Source organism: Aegilops tauschii, chromosome 7 (assembly GCF_002575655.3).
Source record: "Aegilops tauschii subsp. strangulata cultivar AL8/78 chromosome 7, Aet v6.0, whole genome shotgun sequence".
Classification (NCBI taxonomy): Eukaryota; Viridiplantae; Streptophyta; class Magnoliopsida; order Poales; family Poaceae; genus Aegilops; species Aegilops tauschii.
The window spans coordinates 579739713-579756467 of NC_053041.3; the positions used below are offsets into that span (position 1 = coordinate 579739713).

General features: G+C 47.6%; 1 pseudogene; it reads left to right on the forward strand.

Annotated features, from left to right (window-relative positions):
• The window catches only part of LOC120961856 (polyubiquitin-like), a 387099-nt pseudogene that overhangs the window by 252793 nt on the left and 117551 nt on the right, over positions 1-16755 (forward strand).

Here is a 16755-nt window from a genome sequence, read left to right on the forward strand (position 1 = left end):
GCCGCTACAGAAGCCTACTTATAAGAAGAGAGACAGATGTCATCAAATGAGTCTTCCTGCGAACATAAATTTGATCCTCTGCCCGGTTCTATCTTTCACCGAATAGTGTATTAGGGGCTACTATCCATACCATGACACTCTTCGAAACCTCATAAAACATACCTCAAAACCTTTTATAAGGCTGATACAGGCTTCATTCAGTCCACTCTCAGCAGAATGAATCTTCTCAATCACCGCACCCATAAGGGCACAGTGTTCATCGACGATGGAGGCGCCCTTCAGCGCCACCAACAAAGCATCCGACACCTCTGGTTGGACAGAGGTTACTGGTGGAACAGGCACGCCCCCCCAGCTGAGGGAGGCTGCCTGCTTGATTCTGGAGCCGTATTGGTCTCCGGAATTGCTTCCGGCTGGGAGCCGAATTCAAGATGGCCCCCGCCGTCAGCTCCCATGGGAATCTTCTCCCCCATGTGTCCGGCCCCTGAAGTTCGACCTCCAGGCGCCGCCTTCACGATCTTTTCCTCTCCTCCTTGGCCGGGGTCCTTCTGGGACGAAGCCTCGGTGTTATTCACCTGTTTGGGGGAAGGGGCCTTCGGGGGCGTCCCACTCTCCATAGCATCCGAGCTCAGCGAATCCTCTGATGAGGATTGTTTGGTACGGGACCTCGCCGGACTACAAAAAATATGGCTCAGGTTAAAATATTATGCCATGATGAGTCTGGACGCATAAAAGTATTCAGACTTTATATACTCACGAGTTCACCAGGGGCTGGGCCCTGGGATCCCATGCCGGGCCGTTGTCGGCGGCGGCAGTGGACTCTTCCGGAAGAGGAGCTTTTCCCCTTTTAGGCGACTCGGCCTCCAGGTGTGCGGAGGCCGTCCTCTTCTTTCTCCCCCCCGCGGGGGATTCATCTTCCTCCTCCTCCTCGTCCTCTTCGGAGGCGGAATAGGCATTAGAGCCTTCGGATATTGTGTCCGAAGTGCCGCGGCGACGAAGGCCGCCTCGGGTCTTTTTGGCCTCCTTCTCGGTCGTCTTCTCCGGCACCTTGTAAGGCGCTGGGACCAGCATCTTCGTCAGAAGTGGGACGGCCGGTTCTTCGGGCAACGGGGCCGGACAGTGGATCCGCTCCGCCTTCTTCGTCCATCCCTAGGAGAGTTGTGGAAAACACATTAAGCATTTCCTTTGGGTTATGCAGATAAAATTTATGATGACTTACCGAGCTTGCAGGGCGGGACAGTTGGTACCCGCGGTCCTCGGCTGAGTCCGGCCATGATTTGCCGGACTTGAAGAGCACCTTCCAGATGTCTTTGTGCGAGGAGCCAAAGAGCTCTCGCATGGTTTGGTGCTTGGCCGGATCGAATTCCCATAAATTGCAAGTCCGGTGTTGACAAGGTAGGATCCGGCGAACTAACATCACCTGGACTACATTGACAAGTTCGATGTTTTTGTCTTCCATATCTTTAACGCGCGTCTGGAGCACCGACAGTTCGTCGGACGAAGACCAGTTCAGGCCTTTCTTGACCCAGGATGTAAGCCACAGGGGGGCTCCGGATCAAAACTCGGGAGTAGCAGCCCATTCCATGCCGCGCGGCTCGGTGATATAAAACCACTGCTGTTGCCACTCCTTGACGGAATCATTAAAGGTGCCGGTTGGCCATGTGACGTTGGGCATCTTGCTCACCATAGCACCCCCGCACTCGGCGTGCTCGCCACCCACTACTTTGGGCTTCACATTAAAAATCTTCAGCCATAAGCCGAAATGTGGCGAGATGCGGAGAAAAACCTCGCACACGACGATGAATGTTGAGATGTTGAGGAAGGAATTGGGGGACAGATCGTGAAGATCGATCCCGTAATAATACATGATGCCGCGAACGAACGGGTGGATGGGAAACCCTAGCCCGCGGACAAAGTGAGGGAGGAATACAACGCTCTCGTGGGGTTCCAGAGTAGGGACGATCTGTCCCGCCGTCGGGAGACGGTGTCTGATTTTCTTGGCCAGATACCCGGCCTCCCGAAGCTTTTTGATATCCTTCTCCCGGATGGTAGAGGCCATCTACTTGCCTCCTGCCCCGGATCCGGACATTTTCGGAAGGCCTTTGTGGGCGGAGAAGATGAACGCTTGGGCGCTGGAGCTCGAGCGAAGGGGAATGGATCGGGAAGAAGAAAGCGTGGGTGCGAAAGGGAGTCCTTATCCCCTTATAAAGGCAGCAGGGATTCTGCGCCTCCCCACTTGCCTGGTAAAATCGCTTATTCCCCAAGCACCGTGATTGATGGCACGGTTGGGTTACCCACACCCGTATTGATGAGAATCCCGTGATAAGGGGACACGATCTCTGCTTCGACAAGACGTGCCAAGAAAACCGCCTCGCAATATGTGCAGTAGCTGAGAAAAATGGTTTGAATAATGACCGGGCCGTGGCGTGATCTCATGCTATGAAACTTGTCAGCAGATTAGATTTGTGGAATATTATACTCTCTACGGTGGTATGTGGAATTTATTTCGCGGAGCCGGACACGATCCTTGTGTTCAAAATCTTCTATGGAGTACTCGGAGGAGGAACCCGCGTTGCAATGCTGAAGACAATCTGCGTGCCGGACTCATCGTCATTGAAGCCTGGTTCAGGGGCTACTGAGGGACTCCTGGATTAGGGGGTCCTCGGACAGCCGGACTATATACTTTGGCTGAACTGTTGGACTATGAAGATACAAGATTGAAGACTTCGTCCCGTGTCCGGGTGGGACTCTCCTTGGCGTGGAAGGCAAGCTTGGCAATTTGGATATGTAGATCTCCTCCCTTGTAACCGACTATGTGTAACCCTAGCCCCCTCCGATGTCTATATAAACCGGAGGGTTTAGTCCATAGGACAAGTACAACAATCATAACCATAGGCTAGCTTCTAGGGTTTAGCCTCTACGATCTCGTGGTAGATTAACTCTTGTAATACTCATATCATCAAGATCAATCAAGCAGGAAGTAGGGTATTACCTCCATCGAGAGGGCCCAAACCTGGGAAAACATCGTGTCCCCCGCCTCCTGTTACCATCCGCCTTAGACGCACATTTCGGGACCCCCTACCCGAGATCCGCCGGTTTTGACACCGACACGAACCAGCAGCCGAAGCCGAGGACTTGCCGCGGAGGATCTCCCCCCGGAGCTCGGACTCGCGGCGCGAGCCTTCCGGGGAGGGACGGCGGGTGTCCGAGGGCGGCGGAGGGTCACGTCCAGCGGCCCGGCGCTTGGGGCGGGGCGCACCATCACCGACGTCACGCACCATGGTGTCGGGGGAGTGGGAGGGAAGTCCGGGGTCAGCGAGGGGAGAGGAGGCGGTTTGTGGCGACGGTAGGGGGAGGAGAATCGACGAGGATAGGGTAGGAGCCGGCAGAGACCCTAGATGGGCGTGGCCAGGTCCGCACTCGGTCTGGGCCGGCCCAGGTGGATGAGAGAGAGGCCCACTTCCGCAGGCCTCCCCATCCAATGGCCCAGCATGGCCCGAGCGCACCCCCGTCCCGGCCTGTCCAGCCGGACCAGGACGGCCCAACCCACTCGACGCGCGGGGGGGGGGGGGGGGGGAGGGGGCTGGGGCACGCTGCTGTCCGCCCGCGGCCGCCACCCGAGGGTCGGACGCCACCAACATCACCGGCCGGAATGGACGGTATTTGGGCGCAAACGTAGGCTGAGAGGACGCCGCCGACGATGACGGGAGCAGCGCCGGGAACTCCCAAGCACGCATCGGAGAAGCTGGCTGCCACGACACCGCCGCATGTCCCAAATCCGCCCTTCCGGCCACCCCCAAGACCTAGCTCGGGCCCCTGCACGCCGGCGACCAGCAGCCACTGGCGGAGGGGAAGGTGGTGCGAGGCGGGCCGCAGGCCGCGTCCACAGACGAAGGGGAGGAGAGGCGATGGCATTGACAGAGACAAGGGCCGCGGGGAACACACCGGAGACGTCCTCGACCAATCGATCGCCGAAGCGGCGCAGCCGCCGGGGGAGGCCGGCTGCGGCGGCCGCGGCATCTGCCCGGTCCTCCTCCGCCGCCCAGTCCGCCCAACACACCCGGCCCGCGGGCACTGGCGCGGGAGCCGGCACCAGGGCAGGACGCGGGGAAGGGGGAGGAGACGGGGAAACGGGGAGGGGAGCGGGACCAGGGAGGGGCGGCGAGCCGTCGAGGCCGGGCGGCGAGCGGAGAGGAGGCGGAGGGGCAGACGCCGGCGATGGAGGGAGTGAGCGCAATCGCCATCACCGCGGGAGCCCGAGCCACAATCCCTCTCCACACAACAGGCCCTCCGCCGTCCGTCCATATCTCCAACGCAAGTAAAGAGTTATCATGAGAATGCGACGATACACAACTGTTCATACTTCTATATCTAGAGTACCACACCGATATCATCCATACTTCTATTATGATACCTGAGCCCAGATCCATGCGCGATAAAGACCCCTATCTCAGAGGCCTCGTACCTAACCAATCGGTTGCATTGGACCCATATGTGCAGTAAACTCAACCCAAAGGAACATCTTCGTGAAGGAAATATGCCCTAGAGGCAATAATAAAGTTATTATTTATTTCCTTATATCATGATAAATGTTTATTATTCATGCTAGAATTGTATTAACCGGAAACATAATACATGTGTGAATACATAGACAAACAGAGTGTCACTAGTATGCCTCTACTTGACTAGCTCGTTAATCGAAGATGGTTATGTTTCCTAACCATAGACATGAGTTGTCATTTGATTAACGGGATCACATCATTAGGAGAATGATGTGATTGACTTGACCCATTCCGTTATCTTAGCACTTGATCGTTTAGTATGTTGCTATTGCTTTCTTCATGACTTATACATGTTCCTATGACTATGAGATTATGCAACCCCCGTTTACCGGAGGAACACTTTGTGTGTTACCAAATGTCACAACGTAACTGGGTGATTATAAAGGTGCTCTACAGGTGTCTCCCAAGGTACTTGTTGGGTTGGCGTATTTCAAGATTAGGATTTGTCACTCCGATTGTCGGACAGGTATCTCTGGGCCCACTCGGTAATGCACATCACTTAAGCCTTGCAAGCATTGCAACTAATGAGTTAGTTGCGGGATGATGTATTACGGAACGAGTAAAGAGACTTGCCGGTAACGATATTGAACTAGGTATTGAGATACCGACGATCGAATCTCGGGCAAGTAACATACCGATGACAAAGGGAACAACGTATGTTGTTATGCGGTTTGACCGATAAAGATCTTCGTAGAATATGTGGGATCCAATATGAGCATCCAGGTTCCGCTATTGGTTATTGACCGGAGACGTGTCTAGGTCATGTCTACATAGTTCTCGAACCCGTAGGGTCCGCACGCTTAAAGTTTGATGACGGTTATATTATGAGTTTATGTGTTTTGATGTACCGAAGGTAGTTCGGAATCCCGGATGTGATCACGGACATGACGAGGAGTCTAGAAATGGTCGAGACATGAAGATTGATATACTGGACGACTATATTCGGACACCGGAATGGTTCCGGGGGTTATCGGATATATACCGGAGTGCCCGGGGGTTACCGGAACCCCCCAGAGGTTATTGGGCCTCATGGGCCCAAGTGGTGGAAGAGGAGAGGCGGCCAAGGGGCAGCCGCGCGCCCCTCCCCCTAGTCCGAATTGGACAAGGAGGGGTGCGGCCCCCCCTTTCCTTTCCCCCTCTCTCTCCTTCCCTCTCCTCTCCTACTCCAACATGGAAGGGGGGAGTCCTACTCCCGGTGGGAGTAGGACTCCTCATGGGGCGCGCCAAGGGTGGCCGGCCCCCTCCCCCTCCTCCACTCCTTTATATACGGGGAGGGAGGCACCCCCTAGAGACACAACAATTGATCCCTTGGATCTGTTAGCCGTGTGCGGTGCCCCCCTCCACCATAATCCTCCTCGGTCATATCGTAGCGGTGCTTAGGCGAAGCCCTGCGTCGGTAGAACATAACCATCGTCACCACGCCGTCGTGCTTACGGAACTCTCCCTCAAAGCTCGGCTGGATCGGAGTTCGAGGGACGTCATTGAGTTGAACGTGTGCTGAACTCGGAGGTGCCGTGCGTTCAGTACTTGATTGGTCGGATCGTGAAGACGTACGACTACATCAACCGCGTTGTGCTAACGCTTCCGCTTTCGGTCTACGAGGGTACGTGGACACACTCTCCCCTCTCGTTGCTATGCATCACCATGATCTTGCGTGTGCGTAGGATTTTTTTTTGAAATTACTACGTTCCCCAACAGTGGCATCCGAGCCTGGTTTTATGCGTAGATGCTATATGCAATAGTAGAACACAAGTGAGTTGTGGGCGATACAAGTCATACTGCTTACCAGCATGTCACACTTTGGTTCAGCGGTATTGTTGGATGAAGCGGCCCGGACCGACATTACGTGTACGCTTACGCAAGACTGGTTTTACCGCCGTGCTATGCACACAGGTGACTAGCGGGTGTCAGTTTCTCCAACTTTAGTTGAACTGAGTGTGGCTACGCCCGGTCCTTGAGAAGGTTAAAACAACACTAACTTGATGAACTATCGTTGTGGTTTTGATGCGTAGGTAAGAACGGTTCTTGCTCAGCCCGTAGCAGCCACGTAGAACTTGCAACAACAAAGTAGAGGACGTCTAGCTTGTTTTTGCAGGGCATGTTGTGATGTGATATGGTCAAGGCATGATGCTATATTTTATTGTATGAGATGATGATGTTTTGTAACCGAGTTATCGGCAACTGGCAGGAGCCATATGGTTGTCGCTTTATTGTATGCAATGCAATCACCCTGTAATTGCTTTACTTTATCACTAAGCAGTAGCGATAGTCTCGTAGAAGCAATAGTTGGCGAGACGACAACGATGCTACGATGGAGATCAAGGTGTCGCGCCGGTGATGATGGTGATCATGATGGTGCTTCGGAGATGGAGATCACAAGCACAAGATGATGATGGCCATATCATATTACTTATATTGATTGCATGTGATGTTTATCTTTTATGCATCTTATCTTGCTTTGATTGACGGTAGCATTATAAGATGATCTCTCACTAAATTTCAAGATAAAAGTGTTCTCCCTGAGTATGCACCGTTGCCAAAGTTCGTCGTGCCCAGACACCACGTGATGATCGGGTGTGATAAGCTCTACGTCCATCTACAACGGGTGCAAGCCAGTTTTGCACACGCGGAATACTCAGGTTAAACTTGACGAGCCTAGCATATGCAGATATGGCCTCGGAACACTGAGACTGAAAGGTCGAGCATGAATCATAAAGTAGATATGATCAACATAGTGATGTTCACCATTGAAAACTACTCCATTTCACGTGATGATCGGTTATGGTTTAGTTGATTTGGATCACGTGATCACTTAGATGATTAGAGGGATGTCTATCTAAGTGGGAGTTCTTAAGTAATATGATTAATTGAACTTAAATTTATCATGAACTTAGTACCGATAGTATTTTGCATGTCTATGTTATTGTAGATAGATGGCTCGTGCTGTTGTTCCGTTGAATTTTAATGCGTTCCTTGAGAAAGCAAAGTTGAAAGATGATGGTAGCAATTACACGGACTGGGTCCGTAACTTGAGGATTATTCTCATTGTTGCACAGAAGAATTACGTCCTGGAAGCACCGCTAGGTGCCAAACCTGCTGCAGGAGCAACACCAGATGTTATGAACGTCTGGCAGAGCAAAGCTGATGGCTACTCGATAGTTCAGTGTGCCATGCTTTACGGCTTCGAACCGGGACTTCAACGACGTTTTGAACGTCATGGAGCATATGAGATGTTCCAGGAGTTGAAGTTAATATTTCAAGCAAATGCCCGGATTGAGAGATATGAAGTCTCCAATAAGTTCTACAGCTGCAAGATGGAGGAGAATAGTTCTGTCAGTGAGCATATACTCAGAATGTCTGGGTATAACAATCACTTGATTCAACTGGGAGTTAATCTTCCGAATGATAGCGTCATTGACAGAATTCTTCAATCACTGCAACCAAGCTACAAGAGCTTCGTGATGAACTATAACATGCAAGGGATGGATAAGACGATTCCCGAGCTCTTCGCAATGCTAAAGGCTGCGGAGAGTGTTGACGGTCAATAAGACCACCAGTTTCAAGAAAAAGGGCAAAGGGAAGAAAAAGGGGAACTTCAAGAAGAACAGCAAACAAGTTGCTGCTCAAGAGAAGAAACCCAAGTCTGGACCTAAGCCTGAGACTGAGTGCTTTTACTGCAAGCAGACTGGTCACTGGAAGCGGAACTGCCCCAAGTATTTGGCGGATAAGAAGGATGGCAGGGTGAACAAAGGTATATGTGATATACATGTTATTGATGTGTACCTTACCAGAGCTCACAGTAGCACCTGGGTATTTGATACTGGTTCTGTTGCTAATATTTGCAACTCGAAACAGGGACTACGGATTAAGCGGACACTGGCTAAGGACGAGGTGACGATGCGCGTGGGAAACGGTTCCAAAGTCGATGTGATCGCCGTCGGCACGCTACCTCTACATCTACCTTCGGGATTAGTATTAGACCTAAATAATTGTTATTTGGTGCCAGCGTTGAGCATGAACATTATATCTGGATCTTGTTTGATGTGAAACGGTTATTCATTTAAATCAGAGAAAATGGTTGTTCTATTTATATGAGTAATATCTTTTATGGTCATGCACCCTTGAAGAGTGGTCTATTTTTGATGAATCTCGATAGTAGTGATACACATATTCATAATGTTGAAGCCAAAAGATGTAGAGTTGATAATGATAGTGCAACTTATTTGTGGCACTGCCGTTTGGGTCATATTGGTGTAAAGCGCATGAAGAAACTCCATACTGATGGACTTTTGGAATCACTTGATTATGAATCACTTGGTACTTGCGAACCATGCCTCATGGGCAAGATGACTAAAACGCCGTTCTCCGGAACTATGGAGCAAGCAACTGATTTGTTGGAGATCATACATACTGATGTATGTGGTCCAATGAATGTTGATGCTCGCGGCGGGTATTGTTATTTTCTCACCTTCACAGATGATTTAAGCAGATATGGGTATATCTACTTAATGAAACATAAGTCTGAAACATTTGAAAAGTTCAAAGAATTTCAGAGTGAAGTTGAAAATCATCGTAACAAGAAAATAAAGTTTCTGTGATCTGATCGTGGAGGTGAATATTTGAGTTACGAGTTTGGTCTACATTTGAAACAATGCGGAATAGTTTCGCAACTCACGCCACCCAGAACACCACAGCGTAATGGTGTGTCCGAACGTCGTAATCATACTTTACTAGATATGGTGCGATATATGATGTCTCTTACTAATTTACCGCTATCGTTTTGGGGTTATATATGCTTTAGAGACGGCTGCATTCACGTTAAATAGGGCACCATCAAAATCCGTTGAGACGACACCTTATGAACTGTGGTTTGGCAAGAAACCAAAGTTGTCGTTTCTTAAAGTTTGGGGCTGCGATGCTTATGTGAAAAAGCTTCAAACTGATAAGCTCGAACCCAAATTGGAGAAATGTGTCTTCATAGGATACCCAAAGGAAACTGTTGGGTACACCTTCTATCACAGATCCGAAGGCACGACATTCGTTGCCAAGAATGTATCCTTTCTAGAGAAGGAGTTTCTCTCGAAAGAAGTGAGTGGGAGGAAGGTAGAACTTGATGAGGTAACTGTACCTGCTCCCTTATTGGAAAGTAGTTCATCACAGAAACCAGTTCCTGTGACGTCTATACCAATTAGCGAGGAAGTTAATGATGATGATCATGAAACTTCAGATCAAGTTGTTACTGAACCTCGTAGGTCAACTAGAGTAAGATCCGCACCAGAGTGGTACGGTAATCCTATTCTGGAGGTTATGTTACTAGACCATGACGAACCTAGGAACTATGAAGAAGCGATGGTGAGCCCAGATTCCGCAAAATGGCTTGAGGCCATGAAATCTGAGATGGGATCCATGTATGAGAACAAAGTGTGGACTTTGGTTGACTTTCCCGATGATCGGCAAGCCATTGAGAATAAATGGATCTTCAAGAAGAAGACTGACGCTGACGCTGGCGGTAATGTTACTGTCTATAAAGCTCGACTTGTTGCAAAAGGTTTTCAACAAGTTCAAGGGGTGGACTACGATGAGACTTTCTCACCCGTAGCAACGCTTAAGTCTGTCCGAATCATGTTAGCAATTGCCGCATTTTATGATTATGAAATTTGGCAAATGGATGTGAAAACTGCATTCCTGAATGGATTTCTGGAAGAGGAGTTGTATATGATGCAACCGGAAGGTTTTGTCGATCCAAAGGGAGCTAACAAAGTGTGCAAGCTCCAGCGATCCATTTATGGACTGGTGCAAGCCTCTCAGAGTTGGAATAAACGTTTTTATAGTGTGATCAAAGCATATGGTTTTATACAGACTTTTGGAGAAGCCTGTATTTACAAGAAAGTGAGTGGGAGCTCTGTAGCATTTCTGATATTATATGTGGATGACATATTCTTGATCGAAAATGATATAGAATTTCTGGATAGCCTAAAGGGATATTTGAATAAGAGTTTTTCAATGAAGGACCTCGGTGAAGCTGCTTATATATTGGGCATCAAGATATATAGAGATAGATCAAGACGCTTAATAGGACTTTCACAAAGCACATACCTTGACAAAGTTTTGAAGAAGTTCAAAATGGATCAAGCAAAGAAAGGGTTCTTGCCTGTGTTACAAGGTGTGAATTTGAGTAAGACTCAATGCCCGACCAATGCAGAAGATAGAGAGAAAATGAAAGATGTTCCCTATGCTTCAGCTATAGGCTCTATCATGTGTGCAATGCTGTGTACCAGACCTGATGTGTGCCTTGCTATTAGTTTAGTAGGGAGGTACCAAAGTAATCCAGGAGTGGATCACTGGACAGCGGTCAAGAACATCCTGAAATACTTGAGAAGGACTAAGGATATGTTTCTCGTTTATGGAGGTGACAAAGAGCTCGTCGTAAATGGTTACGTCGATGCAAGCTTTGACACTGATCCGGACGATTCTAAATCGCAAACCGGATACGTGTTTATATTGAACGGTGGAGCTGTCAGTTGGTGCAGTTCTAAACAAAGCGTCGTAGTGGGATCTACATGTGAAGCGGAGTACATAGCTGCTTCGGAAGCAGCAAATGAAGGAGTCTGGATGAAGGAGTTCATATCCGATCTAGGTGTCATACCTAGTGCATCGGGTCCAATGAAAATCTTTTGTGACAATACTGGTGCAATTGCTTTGGCAAAGGAATCCAGATTTCACAAAAGAACCAAGCACATCAAGAGACCCTTCAACTCCATCCGGGATGAAGTCCAGGTGGGAGACATAGAGATTTGCAAGATACATACGGATCTGAATGTTGCAGACCCGTTGACTAAGCCTCTTCCATGAGCAAAACATGATCAGCAACAAGACTCCATGGGTGTTAGAATCATTACTGTGTAATCTAGATTATTGACTCTAGTGCAAGTGGGAGACCGAAGGAAATATGCCCTAGAGGCAATAATAAAGTTATTATTTATTTCCTTATATCATGATAAATGTTTATTATTCATGCTAGAATTGTATTAACCGGAAACATAATACATGTGTGAATACATAGACAAACAGAGTGTCACTAGTATGCCTCTACTTGACTAGCTCGTTAATCGAAGATGGTTATGTTTCCGAACCATAGACATGAGTTGTCATTTGATTAACGGGATCACATCATTAGGAGAATGATGTGATTGACTTGACCCATTCTGTTAGCTTAGCACTTGATCGTTTAGTATGTTGCTATTGGTTTCTTCATGACTTATACATGTTCCTATGTCTATGAGATTATACAACTCCCGTTTACCGGAGGAACACTTTGTGTGCTACCAAACGTCACAACGTAACTGGGTGATTATAAAGGTGCTCTACAGGTGTCTCTGAAGGTACTTGTTGGGTTGGCGTATTTCAAGATTAGGATTTGTCATTCCGATTGTCGAAGAGGTATCTCTGGGCCCACTCGGTAATGCACATCACTTAAGCCTTGCAAGCATTGCAACTAATGAGTTAGTTGCGGGATGATGTATTACGGAACGAGTAAAGAGACTTGCCGGTAACGAGATTGAACTAGGCATTGAGATACCGACGATCGAATCTCGGGCAAGTAACATACCGATGACAAAGGGAACAACGTATGTTGTTATGCGGTTTGACCGATAAAGATCTTCGTAGAATATGTGGGATCCAATATGAGCATCCAGGTTCCGTTATTGGTTATTGACCGGAGACGTGTCTCGGTCATGTCTACATAGTTCTCGAACCCGTAGGGTCCGCACGCTTAAAGTTTGATGACGGTTATATTATGAGTTTATGTGTTTTGATGTACCGAAGGTAGTTCGGAGTCCCAGATGTGATCACGGACATGACTAGGAGTCTCGAAATGGTCGAGACATGAAGATTGATATATTGGACGACTATATTCGGACACTGGAATGGTTCCGGGGGTTATCGGATATATACCGGAGCGCCGGGGGGTTACCGGAACCCCCCAGAGGTTATTGGGCCTCATGGGCCCAAGTGATGGAAGAGGAGAGGTGGCCAAGGGGCAGCCGCGCGCCCCTCCCCCCAAGTTCGAATTGGACAAGGAGGGGGGGGGGGCGGCGCCCCCCCCCTTTCCTTTCCCCCTCTCTCTCCTTCCCTCGCCTCTCCTACTCCAACATGGAAGGGGGGGAGTCTTACTCCCAGTGGGAGTAGGACTCCTCATGGGGCGCGCCAAGGGTGGCCGGCCCCCTCCCCCTCCTCCACTCCTTTATATACGGGGAGGGAGGCACCCCCTAGAGACAGAACAATTGATCGCTTGGATCTCTTAGCCGTGTGCGGTGCCCCCCTCCACCATAATCCACCTCGGTCATATCGTAGCGGTGCTTAGGCGAAGCCCTTCGTCGGTAGAACATCATCATCGTCACCATGCCGTCGTGCTGACGGAACTCTCCCTCAAAGCTCGGCTGGATCAGAGCTCGAGGGACGTCATCGAGTTGAACGAGTGCTGAACTCGGAGGTGCCGTGCGTTCGGTACTTTGATTGGTCGGATCGTGAAGACGTACGACTACATCAACCGTGTTGTGCTAACGCTTCCGCTTTTGGTCTACGAGGGTACGTGGACACACTCTCCCCTCTCGTTGCTATGCATCACCATGATCTTGCGTGTGCGTAGGATTTTTTTTTGAAATTACTACGTTCCCCAACACTTCGATAGATGTTATTTCACGCTAGATGTTATTTCACGCTGCTCTCTCCTTGCCATCAAAATCTAGGTTTATCCTTGGATTCCCTGGCATTGAGATCGTGCCTAGGTGAGGCAAGTACGAACGAGCACTTGCCATGATGTAGGGATACTTACATCTGTTTGTTAGCCTGTCTGTTGCTTTTTTTATTTGTTCTCATATATATTCCTATTAATACTAAGAGGTAAATACACCAGAGGTGCCTAAACTTGTCCGGCATGGTCACTTTAGTGCCTAAACTTGCAAAATGTCGAAAACTGGTGCCACAACTTGTTGCATATACGGTGCCTCGCTCGTACGCCGCCGTATTTGCTTGTCGCGTGGCCTGACAGCTGGCGTGTGGCCCACGGGTCAGTGGGGGAGAGCGCAGGAAGAGATGAGTCGAACGAGCGCAGCGGTTATTTTCCAGAAAACCCCCGGAGCTTTTATTAATTATTGCAAAAAAGTCTCCAACGGCGGCTCCTGATTGCCTGCTATATTTGCGCCTAGGTACCCACAAGGCCGTGTCGCTTCAGTCTAACTCCCCACCGGCTCGTATCCTGTCTCTGCTTTCTCACTCACGATCAATCCGAGGTGAAGGTGGCGGAGGTGGTGCGGCACGGCGATCGGCGGCGGATGCGATGGATGACCCTCGCCCGTCGTCTTCCAGGCGAAGCAACTCCTAAGTATGGTAAGTCACACCCTTCCTGTTTTCTCTTCATTCCGATTCTCTATTCCTCGTCCATGTGTATGCGTCGGGTAGGGTTTGCCGGCTCTTTTTCCATGCTTGATCTTCATCTTTCCTCCATGGTATGCGTGATGTGTATGTGGACTATTGCGGATCAGATATGGGTGCATTGATCCTGATTTTCGCTAGGGTTTATTTGGCGGTTTTGAAAGCATGCGTCTTTCCTGTCAGCAGTAGCTCATGCTTATGTGCACAACAAATTAGGCTACAATATTTCTGATCGATGATTATTTGTCTTGTTGGTCATTGGTCATTGCGCCTCAGATTTGTAGATTGTTCGAACTAATTTTTTCAGAAGATTTGTAACTGAATTTTGTCTTCAGTTATCGTATAGTAAACTTAATTTTGGTGACACTTGATGTACACTTAAACTGAATTTAGGTTATGTACTGAATGTGTGCACTGCACAAAACTGAATATATGTGCTCAGTTTGTGCTATGCAGTACAGATATACTGAATGTGTGCAGTTGTATGTAAAGTAGTGAATAATTAAGTGTTTAGTAAACTAAATAATTATCTGTTTAGTTACATAAGTGAAATATGTGATGAATATATGTGCAGCATAGTTATCTGAATATTTGTTCTATTTTAATAATGCAGGGCTATTTGATGGTCTGTTCACAGTTGAAATCCATCACAAGGGATTTTTGTGTGGATCTAGTAGCAACATGAAGTATATAGATCATGAAGTGGACTGGTTTGACCACTGTCAAAGTGATACTTGGTCTAATTTATGGATAGATGATTTCCTTCTCCAACTGGGCCATGACAGAGAAACTCCAAGATGGATGTGTATTGGTGCCAACCCGGTAAATCTTTTTGTGATGGGCTTCACCTGATGCCATGTGATGCAGATATAATGCTCATGATTGCTACAACGGTAGAACACAAGAACTTGGTCCTGCTGGTAGACCATGGTGACACTCTGCAGTTACTAAACAATGATGATGATGTGTTGCTGCATGGACTAAATGAACCAACAAAAGTAATAACTCCAGTTAAGTCAGGAAAGGGCAAAGAAAATGTTTTCTGGTCTGAAATACCAGAAAGTGCAGGAGATATTAGTTATATCAGAGCAAAGAGTTTCATCCCATTTGGTGAAGGTTGTAGTTCTGGTGTTGGTAATGAAGAATTAGACGCTGAATTTGACAACTGCAAGAATGGTGACAGTACAAGCTCTGAAGATGGTGATGATTTACATCAGAACAATGAAGAAATTGTAACAGACGAGGACTTCTACAAGAGTGATTATGAAGTAGCAGATGGTGATGATGACCTGTTTGATAGTAATGTAGATAAGGATGTTGATGATCACAGAGAGAAGGAGATTTTGCCTGATTATGAAGGAGAACATCCTGAAGATGTCCTAGATGATAGTCACTTGGAACTTTCAAAAGAAGAGAAAGATAAGCTCAAGTATAGGTTCAGCACATTCAATCCATGCACTGATCTTAATGCTCCTGCTTTAAAAGTTGGCATGGTATTTGGTGACATGAAAGAGCTCAGGCTTGCACTGGTTTCCTATAGTGTGAGAAACAGAGTGAAGGTGAAGAAAACAAGGAATACGGCCACTAAATTAGAAGCTATTTGCAAGCCTAGATGTACTTAGTATTTGAAGGCAGGCAAATATAACAGGAGTAGTAGCATTCAGATCAAGAGAGGGTTCCTTAAGGCTTGTAGACCAATAATTTTCCTTGATGGTTGTCACATTAAAACTAGGTACAAAGGAAATTTGCTTACAACAGTTGGTGTCGACCCCAATGACTGCATATTCCCCATTGCATTTGGTCTTTGTGAAGTAGAATCGACAAGTAGTTGGGAGTAGTTCTTGGCTTCATTGAAGGATGACCTGAACATTTCCAACTCATCATCTTACACACTAATGAGTGACAAGCAAAAGGTAAGCATTGTTATCTCTATAATTTGGTTCTGATATTGTGATTGCAGAAGTTGGTCTAAGTTGACATGAATTTTGCAGGGTTTGATTGCTGCAGTGCAGAAAGTGTTCCCTCATTCTGAGCACAAACATTGTGTGAGGCACATATATCAGAATTTCCACAAAGCACACAAGGGTGAAACGTTGAAGAATGATTTATGGGCAATAGCAAGATCTACAAACAAAATTGCTTACCACAAAAACATGGAGCAAATAAAGGAACACAGTTTAGATGCTTACAAGTGGGTTGGGAAGTTGTCTCCAAGAACATGGATAAAGGCTTTCTTTAACCCTTTCTGCAAATGTGACATCCTCCTCAACAATATGTCTGAGGTGTTCAACAGGTACGCTGCAATTTCTTCTTCTTTTTGTTCTGAACAGCATGCCACTTATACCCTGTCTTTTTACATTGATTAAATTTTCTATGCAGCTATATTCTGGATGGAAGAGATCTGCCAATAAAGTCCATGTTAGATTATATTTTCCATAAACTACCAAACAGGATAGTTGGCAAACAAAGGGAATCTGAGAAGTGGACTGGCAGGCTGTGCCCCAAAATTCAGAAGAAACTAGACAAGTATATAGAATGGGCAAAGAACTGCATGGTTACTGAGTATGGGAAAGGTGTTTTCCAGGTTTTGTCTCTGAATAATACATATTTTGTGGATTTGAACATGAACAGTTGTGACTGCAACAGATGGGAACTCTCAACCATCCCATGCCATCATGCCATTGCATGTTTCAGACATGAAAGGATTGAGCCAGAGAGCATGGTGCATGACTGTTATAGTGTTGAGAACTACAAGAGTTGC